The sequence below is a fragment of the Mustela nigripes genome, chromosome 1, assembly GCF_022355385.1.
Source record: "Mustela nigripes isolate SB6536 chromosome 1, MUSNIG.SB6536, whole genome shotgun sequence".
NCBI lineage: Eukaryota > Metazoa > Chordata > Mammalia > Carnivora > Mustelidae > Mustela > Mustela nigripes.
This window is the reverse complement of record NC_081557.1, coordinates 235,887,405-235,899,811: the sequence shown is the minus strand read 5'-3', so window position 1 is coordinate 235,899,811 and position 12,407 is coordinate 235,887,405. Positions and strand designations below refer to the sequence as shown.

The following is a 12,407-nucleotide window of genomic DNA, read 5'->3' as shown; positions in this document are numbered from 1 at the left end:
TGCCTCGCCCTCGTTCTAGCCTCGGCAAGATTTTAGTTCCCCTGATGGTGCTGGTCAGTCCACGGGGTGGATTGTTTCCTTAAGGAAAGAGAGGCCGGAGGCCATAAAAATCATCGGTAAGAATCCAAGTCCATTTTGTCAATATGTGGCTGCAATCCCACCAGAAGATTAGGAAGAAAGAATGAAATTCTCAACCACAGAAATGACTGAAATTTTAGACACAATTCAGATCCTTTGTTTCCTAATAAAGCCAGGGGACTTTGCCTTACCGGCCACCAGGTGTCTCTGTAAACTCCCTGCAGGGCCCCACAGGAGACACTCGGGATAACGTCATAAGTAAAATCCGTGGTTTTTAACCAGCTCTAAAGGGATGGCGCAGACACACAGAGAACAGTTGGAAATAGAACAGCTCAAAGACTGAGACTACAGGACTGCTGGCTAATAGCTGAATGCTCATGTGATACAGTCTACTAACGTACTCAAGCTATGAAGCCGATTATTAACATTCAGTTTGTCCTGATCAATGTACTTTCTAGAATGTCCCTGCATTATTCTTTTCTCATCCCTTAGCCAGATTAATGTCTAACAGAGCACAAGTCTGCAAGAGCAAAACAGTATTTCAGGAAGGTCTCAGAGAAATCAATTCTTCTCCTGGGGTTTTAGGACTAGACCTCTCACTCCTGAAGGGCAGGGGAATTTGAAAACCGCATTCAAACCATTTCCTTACATTAAAAAAAAAAATTAGTAAAGGCATAGAGTGCCGTGCTCAAAGTCCAGTAAACAGAGTGGAAGAAGAGTCGTGGCATTCTTCGAAAAGTAAGTTTGCTTACGCATGTTATCACCCCCCCACCCCGCCCTCCAAAGGAAACATAAACACTCCAGCAAACAGACTGTTTCCTCTGACCTTATTTTTTCCTGAGGTCATCCTCCAAATTAGCCCTTCATTCAATATCCAAGAGGGATCAGGAAAATGGCTCTTGTGGAAAACTCTGCGATGATGTTCCTTGAATTGTTCCAGCTTATCCAAAACGGCATCTGTTCTTCATTTGCAAATTACTGCTACTCCTCGGGGTACCAGGGTGGCTCCGTGGGTTAAGGGTCTGCCTTCGGCTCAGGCCACAATCTCGGGGTCCAGGGATCGAGCCCCCCATCGGGCTCCTTGCTCTGCAGGCAGTCTGCTTCTCCCTCTTTCTCTGCCCCTCCCCCTGCTCGTTCTCTTTCTCTCTCAAGTAAATAAACAAAAAACCTTTAAAGAAAAAAACAAACGCTTAAATTACGACTACTACCCACGGCAGGAACAATGGCTAATATTTATGGAGGGCTTTCATTACATGCTTGTCAGCGTGATAAGAGAAACTGACAAAAATTATGTCCTTAAAAGGTCATTGCTCTGGGCTTCCGTGAGTCAAGCCCACCGGGTTTTCTCCTAGCTTTCCGGGCAGCTCATCCTCATCAACCCCCTTCTTCCATGTTGGGTTTCTCAGATTCAGTCCCCGGCCCTCTTCTCTTGGTCCGTGTAGCAGAAAAATCCTTGCAGTTAAAATACTATAAGTAAAAACCTGTAAGGAAAGAAGAAGAAAAAGTGGGTTCTGAGATGATAAATTAGTTACACTCACTGAAAAGGGATTGACATCCTCAGGGCGATGAAATCTTCATATTGGTGCTTCTTACCTTTAAAGTGCAGTCAAATCATGCATGGGTGGATCTCTTGTTAAAATGCAGGTTCTGAGTTAGCTTGTCTGAGGTGAAGCTGAGATCTTCGTACCAAGTAGTGTTGATACGCTTCGGTTCCCGAACCACCCTTTGAGCAGCCAGGCTCTAGACGATTCTATAATGAAAATGAGGTACAGATAAAGTATGGCCAGTCAAACTGACAGACCAGATCAGTATATAGCAACAGCTGAATGGTGGGATGGCGAGTAGAGGTTGTGGGAACTTTAAAGGAATATATGTTTCTGGTTTCTAAAACTCAAAATCTATTTGAACGTAAAAGGAACTTAAAATTCCTGTGACATCAGAAATGAGACTTGGTTATTTTTTAAAAGGCTTAACCTAAAGACAATTGTGCAGGTTGAATTGCTAGGTTGGGTATCCCCACCGAGAATCAATCATTTAATAGCAGAATCTGCAACTTTGGCTAGTCTGAATGTGGGGGGGGGGGGGCATGCACCCGTGTGTGTGTCTGTGTGTGGGTGACCTTATGATTATTGTGACCATAAATTATAGAAATAGGGATCCCGGGAAAGTATAAAATAAAATAAGAATTAAAATATGGATAACAATAGAGATGATGAACAAACAACCTTAAATCCATGTAAATGGATTTTTACTGTGTAAAAATAAATTTTGCACAGAAATTTCTGTAATCATTGCAAAACTCATGTGTGTTTTATCAGGTTTTTAAGACACTGGATTCATTTAAGAATATCTAGTGTGTTCCTGTTGTGATTTTAGTTAAATGGATAGAAGAACTTGATTTAGGCTTGTTATCAACACTTAAGTATTTGGAGAAAATTATTTCCTTAAAAACATAAGTTTTGCTCTTTATTTATTTAGTTAGTTAGTTATTTTAATTTTATTTGTTTGAGAGAGAGAGTAAGCAAGAGAGGGAGAGAATACATGTGGGAGGAGGGGCAGAAGGACAGGGAGAAGCAGACTTCTTGCTGAGCAGGGAGCCCAATGCGGGACTTCATCTCAGGGCCCTGGGATGGTGACCCGAGCTGAAACCAAGAGTCAGGCACTTAACCCACCGAACCACAAAACCCCAAGTTTTGCTTTATTAGTTATATATGCACTACATAAAGAAAGAAATGCTGACTTTGAAGGTGTAAAAAAATGCTAGTTGCTTAATAAGTTTATGAGATGGTCTCATTGACCTTTTTGTCGTCTATCACATGCTCCAAGTTCCCTGCCAGCAAGCCTTCCACAGTTCCTTTTTCCTAGAATGCACCTCCCCTGATTTTCATACGCCTGTTTGTATTAAACTCAGTGACTCTTACCCTGGATTATGAACCCCTTACCACTGTACCCTTATAGCCTCACAAAGTTATTAGTATTATCTCATGTACAGATGAGGAGGCAGGCATGGAAAGGTTTTTGGTTGTTGTTATTGTTTTTAAGTTTTATTTATTCGTTTTTTTTAATTTAAAGATTTTATTTATTCATTTGACAGAGATCACAAGCAGGCAGAGAGAGGAGGAAGCAGGCTCCCTGCTGAGCAGAGCCCGATGCGGGGCTCGATCCCAGGACCCCGGGATCCATGACCTGAGCCGAAGGCAGAGGCTTTAACCCACTGAGCCACCCAGGTGCCCCTATTTATTAATTTTAAAGATCGAGCATGCAGGCAGGGGGGCAGCAGAGGTGGAGGGAGAAAGGATCTCAGGCAGACTCCAAACTGAGAGCAGAGCCCGATGTGGGGTTCGATCTGACAACCCTGAGATCATAACTTGAGCTCAAATCAAGAGTCATACCCTCAACCAACTGAGCCACCCAGCCGTCCCAGCATGGAGAGTTTTAAGCAACATATCCAAGTGGCAGATCTGGGATAGAAGTCAGGTCTCTCTTTCTCGTGAGCCCATGATTAGTAGTATTGTGCCGAATTCCGTAAACAGGGATCTCTAATGCTAAGTGATAATTCTATTCAGATAGTCTGCTGTGATCTGCAAACACAAAGTCACATAATTACAGGAACTCCCAAAGCTTTCCCTAAAAGGGGGATTTGGGACAAATCTTTAAACACTGCTTCCTTGAAGGGCTAATTATGGGAGAACACAATGAACGTATATACCTATAATTAAGGCCTAATATAAATTATGCTACGTGCCCTTCACAAAAATCCATGCACTAATAAGAAATCAAAGGCCCAGCACAGTGAAATTTCCTAACTTTTTTACCTGGAGAGGCAGAAGAGCACAGTAGTTAATTGCTTCTAGAAGGATTCCGGGCCCAGACTGTCTGGGTTCGAATCTTAGAGCTGCCATTTTTCAGCTGAGTGGCCTTGGGTAAGTCACTTAAATTCCTCGTGCTTGGTTGATTCATTTGCAAAGAAAGCATCATAAAGGACCTACCAGGAGGTCGTTCTGAGCTTAAAACACGAGTGTACCTCTAAAAGGAGGCAGTGGACATTTACTATGCACCTATTAATACAATAGACACATAACGAGTCAGTAGAGGAACCAGGACTCGAACCCAGAATATTAGACTTTCATCTCCTTTCCACTGAATCAGATTACTACCTTATTCGCTTGGGCTGCAACTTGCTCACGTTTTCACTCTGCAGGCAGGCTAAGCCTTCCATATACTCCCCTTCCCCATTTCCCCTGCTGCCTTGCTTTTCACTGTGTAATTGAAAACCCCGACTGCAGAAGATTTATTTATAGCAGGAAAAAATTAGTGTTATTTAGCTTGAGCTTTTCTGGAACCATCAGTCCATTACTGTAAGAGCATGCACATTTACACTGCAACATCATTCTATTTTCCCAAGGCCCTGTAATCATTAATTAGCTACTCAAAACAATGTTTATTGAATGTCTACAGAGAGCGAAGCCTGATCCAGCCTTCTTCCATCAGAATCCAACATCTTCCCTGAGCACAGACTCCTACATACCAACCACTTGCTAGACTGTTCTGCTGCGATGTCCCACATGCCCTTTAGACATGGCCACAATTAACTTACCTGCTCCCCGACCTTCCCCAGCTCTCCCACGTGTTCCTGATTTGGGTGAATGGAACCAACATTCCCATCTTTCCATGCCCAAACTGGGATCTGGCCTAGACTGCCCTCACAAACCACCCCCGCCCCCCAATCAATCACCAGGCTTCATGGAACTCATCTCCTAAGGCCATATGGCCCTACTCCTCAACCACTTCCTCTTCCAGTCCCTCCTCCACATTGTAATTACATAGATCTTTTGACATCTGACCGTGACACAGTCTCCAGCCCATCTGAAATCCTTCCATGTTACCTCATCCTCCAGAGGCCGGAGCTCCACTCTGAGACACAGCCCTTCATATTCTCAGACCCACCTTCCTCTTGGAGTTTGACCCTCAGAGGACTGGCAGCCCGCCGCCCTCCTGTTTTATACCTTATTCCCTCAGCCTAGAGTACTCAACCTGCCTTACCCAACCAGGGAACAATTGCTTCTCTTTCAAGACTGCTTTTGAGAGTTGCCTAATCCATGAAGCTTTTTTCCAACTCCTAGGGGCAGACGTCTGGACCTCCTCCTCTGTGTTCTTGAGGTCTCTCTTACATGCTGCTATTATAGCGTCTATCCTATTCTTTAATTGCTTAGGTGGTTGTTCCCCCCAACCAGACTGAATACCTCCCCAAAGCTCTACTGGTCTTGGCATTCCCAGTGCCTGGCATACAAGAGGTGTCCAATAAATGCTCATGAAATACATGATCGTAGTGGCAAGAGCAAGAGCCTGTCAGGAGTTCTTCTGAGGGCCCTGCTCACCTCCTGCCCCCATGCCGCACTTGCCCAGGCAGCGGTGGTCCGCCTCCCTCGAGGAACAGCCCGGCCCCATGTCCTCTGTGAAAGGATGGCGGGTGCTGAGCGCTTTGCGTCTTCACCTTCCCACGCAGGTACCTGCGCCAGCGAAGCTGCCTTAAGAGAAAGATGAAACCCGGATGTAAATGCACCTGGCAGAGAAGCTTCTACTCGTTCCCAGCTCCAGCAGTGTTCCGGCTTGTCAAGACAGAACCCTGTTTCCGAAGGGGTGCGCTGGGTTTGGCCTGGGAGCCTGCAGATTCCAGGGAGAAGGGAAGGAGCCAGGTGGGCTTAGATTCCACCTTCGACCCCGATGCTGTGCAGTTGCAGCAAAGCCACGCGAGTGCTCAAGACCTTTAACTCCCGGAAACAGATCCAGATTTAACTTATCTTGAGCAGCAAGCCCTTTGGCAAAGGGGAAAAGTCAGAACTATTTTTGATGATTATAAATATTTTTGGATAAAAACTAAAATCATTTGCTACTCGGGTGCCTGCGTGGCTCAGTCGGTGAAGTGTCTGCCTTTGGTTCAGGTCATGATCTCAAGGTCATGGGATCCAGCCCTGTGCTGGGTAGGGAGTCTGTGTCTCTGTCTCCTTCTATCCCCAACCCCCCCCCCCCCCCCCCCCCCCCCCCCCCCCGCCACTCATGAATGGGGGTTCTCTCTCTCTCTCTCTCTCTCTTTCTCTTGGTCTCTAATAAATAAATGAAATCATTAAAATAAAAGCCGTTTGCTATTTTCCTAATACAAACAGACCCCGGGAGGAAAACTCCCACCAGGACTCTGCTACTTAATTTAGTCTCCCTGCAAATATTTACTAAATGCTGGGTAAAGAGTTTATGGGAGAATTAATTCATTGTCTATGGAAGAAAAAAAAAAGACAAATTTCTAAGAAAAGCTGAATAATAAATAAATAAATAAGAGTTAAACAAGTAATACAAGAAGAATATGCCTCAGAGGGCTGACTCACTGCCAAAGGAGAAGTTCAGAGAAGGGAGAAGACGTTGGCCCCCAGGGCAGACTGACTCAAAGGGCAGAGAGAGGATCTCCCCAGACAGGTTGGGCCAGCAAGCCCCTCGAGCTAGAGGGCATGGGGTGGGAGTGGGGAGCATCTTGGTAGAAAGAATAGATTCTTCCAATTGGGGGTTTAAGTTTCTGCTTTGCTACTTATAAGCTAGTGATCTCAGGCATTCCTTAACCTCTCTGCACCTCAGTCTTCTCATGGCCTCCATACACCATTCGAGACTGCAAACGTTACAAACATGTGCTAAGGCCTAGGTAAGAAGATGAAAAGAGATGAGTTTTGCCTCAAGAGCTACCACAAGAGGAGGGTCAGTAAATACTAGTCTCCGTTTTCCTTTCCCCTCCAGGTGTCTGTCCCTTAAAGGAGGGTTGACCAGACCCAGTGGACTATTACTTAGTGGAATGCAGGATATGGGTAGAGAAGGGTGGAGACAGGAAAAAAAAAAAAAAAAGGAGACAGAAGCAGCTCATTACCATCCACTTCGGAAGATTCCTGCCCTCCTGCCCCACCCTCTATGATGAACCGGGGCTTTCCTTCCTGAGGCCTGATTTGCAGCCATCCCCTCCCCCCACCCTTGTGCTTTGACAAAGTCTCAGGGTTGCCAAGGTCAAAGGCAGTAACCCTTCGTCAAAGGCTATCATTATCCCAAACGCCTGCTATTTACCTGCTTGCTTAACTTTTGTAATTGCGAGAGACAACCACGAGGGGGCCCAGGAGCAAGAAGCTGAGCGCGGACCCTCTCTATCAGGCAGAATGCCTGCCATTCCTGCCCCAAACTGAAGCCAGGGGTCCACAAAACACACACTGCGAGCTGGAAAGAGTACCTTCTGTACCTTCTGCAGTCTCTTGGTAAAGAACATGGCTCCCTTGAGGCTAAAAAGCATTCTTAACTCAACCCATCCTCCACGGCCCATCAGGCTGGGCCAAGGGTTTCTTAGCCCCGATTCCATTTTTCAGTGTTTTCTCCTGATTAGAGCCCTTTGGCTCAGCAGGATTGTCTATAATGACAGTAAATGGTTCACACGATGATGAGGCAATCTTTTCACATCCTGAGCTGCCATCCGTCTTGTAAAGCCTTGTCCCTGTCTGAATTCCCAGCCCCGGATTCTCAGGAAAGCCATCCACCTGGGGTTATTGGTTTGGGTTCCTGTGTCCCCCCACCCCCGCAAACCCACCCCCTACCCCAGTTTCTCACACCACAGGCAGAGACTTGAATAACTAATGTGCTCTACCACCTATGGCAATTCTCATCCACATCAATCACTCATTTGCCAACACGCGCCCGGGCACACACACAAGCCCACAAAACTCAGGTCCCTCTGTGCGTCTGGGGGTCACGATAACTCAAGTCTCTGTGACCAAACCGGAGTGGCAAAGCTTGTTTTTCTTTAGCAGGAATCCGCTTTCGCAAGGGTTCATCTCTTACATTTTCTCTGAGACGCTCACGCACACTCCAGCAACAATGGAAAGGAGCGCGATTTCCCAAGCAGGTTGCCTAGAAACCACTCCTGTGTTTCTGAAACTAATTTAAACATGAAAATTCAGCTCCTGACTCATGCCAGGAAGGCATATAATGGTTTTCGCAGTATTTTACTTTCTTTTTCGTTCACATTACAAAATTATGCATGCTCGTTGCACAAAAATGGAAAAGAAGATGAAAATACACAGGTCCAGAAAGAGAAAAATCCCCCATCATCTCACTCACTATCAGAGGCAATCACTGTAGCCAGTTGGGGATATTTTCTTCCAAGCCTTTTTTTTTTTTCCCTACATATTTTTAACATTGTTGATATTAATACTGAATTTACATAGATCTTGTTTTTTGTGTTGTTGTTGTTTTTTTTTCCACTTCGTATATTGCCAGCCTTTCCCATCTGGCTAAAATTCTCAGAATATTGATTTTTTAAAAGACTGCATTATATTACAGTCAATTTTCCATTATTTACTTAACCATTCCCTTAATGCTGCACATCTATTTCCAGCCTTACCTCATTTGAATCAACGTTGTCATGGCCGCCTCAGTACAAAATGCTATGTATTTCCTCATTAAAAAAAAAAAAATCAAAGAAGGAATTTCAAAAAGCCTGAATGTTTTAGAATTAGTTCAAAAATTTTAGAATGTTTTAGAATTAGTTCAAAAAATTGAATTAATACATGTTTGTAATTTTTAAACATTTAGACACTACATTAAAAAGTAAATTAAAAGAGGGTTGTTTTGTCCAGGAGCACTTCCTAGAGGTAAACACTACTTCCAGAAGTTTTCTATGAATATAGAACCACGTATCTATGTTTATTTGATACTGCACACTCTTCTATCATTCACTCACTTTTTATTTTTTATTTATTTATTTGACAGAGAGGAAGAGAGAGCCCAAGGAAAGGGAGGAGTGGGAGAAGCAGGCTCCCCACTCAGCGGGAAGCCTGATGCGGGGCTCGATCCCAGATCTTGAGATCGTGACCTGAGCTGAAGGCAGACACTTAATTGGCTGAGCCACCCAGGCCCCCCTACCATTTGCTTTTTCCACTAACTGCACCTTGGGCATCTTTCTACCTCAATCCAAACTGATCTCTTTTTAGAAGCTGCGAGATGGTCTATTAGGTGACACGTTATCACTTATATGTCCTGGACGAAGCTTCTGGGTGCACTTGATCCGCACTGGGTGAGCTGGGTACCCAGCAGAGGGTCTGAACCTCCACTGCTCCGTCCACACCGCCCCTTGGTTGGAAAAGGGAGCAGATGGTAGCACAGGCAAGGGCTTTTCCGCTGCAATTAGCTTTGTAGTCTATAGAGGTCTCCAGATTTTTCCTTTTTTGGTTCTTTTGTTACTGTGGTTTTCAAACACAAACCTTTTGCTAATCTCCCACCTCACTTTCTCCTACCTCTACCCAACCCCAAGGAAACACCGTTCTACCTCGGCTTCTGGGAGTTCGACATTCTTATTTATTTATTTATTTATTCATTTATAGATTCCCTATGTAGGTGATCCCAGGCAATATCTGCCTTTCTCCGTCTGGCTTATTTCATTGAGCATCACTCCTTCCACATTCATCCCTATGAATCTGGAAATGGCAGGAAGTTCCTTATTTTTTAAGGCTGAATAATATCATTCAATTATTATATATAATGCATTCACTTAATATATAATATATATTATACTTATATTTATTTATAATACATACATATACATATATATCTCCCCAATATGTGTGTGTGTATATATACACACATACAACGTAAGTATAATATATATACAATATAATTATATATATACATATACACACACAATCATATTTTCTTTTTTTTTAAGATTTTATTTATTCATTTGACAGACAGAGATCACAAGTAGACAGAGAAGTAGGCAGAGAGAGAGGAAGGGAAGCAGGCTCCCCGCTGAGCAGAGAGCCCGACCGGGTTGGATCCCAGGACCCTGGGAGCATGACCTGAGCCGAAGGCAGAGGCTTTAACCCACTGAGCCACCCAGGTGCCCCAATCATATTTTCTTTTTCCACTCATCCATCAACAGACACTTAGGTTGTTTCCAAGACTTGACTATGTGAACAAGACCGCAATGACCATGCAGTATAGATATCTCTTCAAGATAGTGAGTTCATTTCCTTTGGATAAAAACCCAGAAGTGGGATTGCTGGATCCCAGGGTAGCTTTATTTTTAATTTCCTGAGGAACCTCCATACTGTCCTCCATAGGGGCTGCACCAGCTGGCATTCCCACCAGTAGTACACAGGGGTTCCCTCTCCTCCACGTCCAGCTTTTGTCGTCTCTTGTCTTTTTAATCATAACCATCCTAACAGGTGTGAAGTGATAGCTCTTTGCGGTTTTTGTCTGCATTCCGCTGCTGGTTAGTCACATCGAGCACCTTCTCACATGCCTGTTAGCCATTTGTATGTCTTCTTTGGGAAAACGTCTCTTTGGATCCTTTTTTAAATTTTGGCTTATTTGGTTTCTTACTGTGTGAGTTCCTTGTATATTTTAGATATAAACCCTTATCAGATTTGTGGTGTGCTACTATTTTCTCCCATTCCATAGTTGCCTTTTCATTTTGTTGATGGTTTCCTTTGCTGTGCAGCTTTTTAGTTTGATGTGGTCCCACTGGTGTATTTTTTGCTTTTGTTGTTTTGCAACTGCAAACTTCTCTGATCTCCACACCTGGTGATTTTTTTTAACATGTTCCCCTGCCATTTATGTATCTTTGTTTATTTATAAGCTATATACATATACTACTTTATGAGTATATTACTGTTTACATGCTAGAACAGATATTAACGATGGACATTTTATTGGGTTGGATTAAAGATGATATAAATTTATTTTTCTAATTGGGGGGGTGTGTGCTTTGGTGAGTGCTGCGGGGTGTGTGGACCTGGCGATTCACGGACCTGTACCCCTGGGGATAAAAATATATGTTTATAAAAAATAAAAAATCAAAAAAACCCCTAATAATAATTTAAAAAATTATTTGTCTAATAATAAATTATATTTTTATTATATTTAAATTATATAATAAGACAATTTTACTCTTTTTTTTTAAAAGAAAGATTTTTTTATTTATTTGACAGAGTGAGACACAGCGAGAAAAAGAACACAGGCAGGGGGAAATGGAAGAGGGAAAAGCAGGCTTCCCGCTGAGCAGGGAGCCTGATGCAGGGCTCGATCCCAGGACCCTGGGATCATGACCTGAACCGAAGGAAGATGCTTAACGACTGAGTCACCCAGGTGCCCCCATTTTACTCTTTTTGATAAGAGCAATGTGATATCATATGCTTTGTTATACTTAAAAATATCCACTTACCATCCTGTATTGCTGTTATTCTGGGGTCTGGTTCTAAGTTCAGCTTCTTTCAATAATTGATTTTAAGTGTTGTCGTTCCTGGCCCCACTCGGAGTCCTGCCCCCCAAAAATGCAAACTCGTTTTGAACATTTGCTTTGTGCTCACATTAGTAAGTTTAGCTTTGATTCATGGCTCCTTGGGAAGAATCTTTTTAAAACAAGTTACCCATTTTATACGCTTTAGCTTACCTAAAATTAGGTACTATCTTCCATAAATCCACTTACCCAGACAACTGTCCAAACCCAGGCCTGATCTTCTGCTTCAGACCTACTCTCCCTCCTCTTCCACGTCTCAGCTCCCGACAACGCCAGCCCCCCAGCTGGTCAGACCAGAATCCTTGTGTCTCTTCGTCAGCTTCCTTTCCTTCTCTCAAGGCCAGGTGGAATGCCTTAGCAAATCCTATTAGCTCTACCTTCCCGACATTTCCAGAACCTGAGCCCTTATTGTCCCTTCTCCAGTTACTGTCCTGGTCTAAGCCACCCCCTTCTCTCCCCTACAGCTCTTACACCGGCGCCCTGGTTGTCTGCCCTATTTCTGTCCCTTCCCTCCACGATCTCTGCTTCATAGCAGCACGGATGAGCCTTCTAAAGTTTTTCTGGGGGGCGCCTGGGTGGCTCAGTGGGTTAAAGCCTCTGCCTTCGGCTCAGGTCATGATCTCAGGGTCCTGGGATCAAGCCCCGCATCGGGCTCTCTGCTCGGTGGGGAGCCTGCTTCCCCCCTCTCTCTCTGCCTGCCTCTCTGCCTACTTGTGATCTCTCTCTGTCAAATAAGTGAATAAAATCTTTAAAGTTTTTTTAATCTTATTTCATTTTGTTTTGGACACAATGTCAAACTTACAGAAAAGCAAGAAGACGACTAGTGCAAAGAGCACATTCCCTTACCCCATAGTCCTCTCTAGATAGTATTTTGCCCATCCGTTTATCCATGCATCCATCTAAAGGGCGTGTATGGTAGACCATTTGCTCCAGAACACTTCAGTGTGTACTATTGTCTTGCATGACCATGGGATAATTGCCGACCTTAGTAAATACAACATTGATATGGTAA

The 12,407-nt window shown here is 43.9% G+C and overlaps 1 long non-coding RNA gene across 3 annotated transcripts; it reads right to left on the bottom strand.

The window, feature by feature from the left end:
* Nucleotides 1–945: 945 nt before the first annotated feature.
* Nucleotides 946–5,614, bottom strand: LOC132015522 (uncharacterized). 3 transcript variants are annotated; one of them, XR_009403709.1, is made up of 3 exons: nucleotides 5,457–5,614; nucleotides 1,672–1,828; nucleotides 946–1,559 (listed from the first exon to the last, which is right to left on the bottom strand). It is a non-coding gene; the product is annotated as an uncharacterized LOC132015522 (long non-coding RNA). The 3 variants fall into 3 exon arrangements; XR_009403708.1 differs by lacking the exon at nucleotides 5,457–5,614 and adding an exon at nucleotides 4,965–5,047; XR_009403707.1 differs by lacking the exon at nucleotides 5,457–5,614 and adding an exon at nucleotides 4,676–4,741.
* Nucleotides 5,615–12,407: the final 6,793 nt, after the last annotated feature.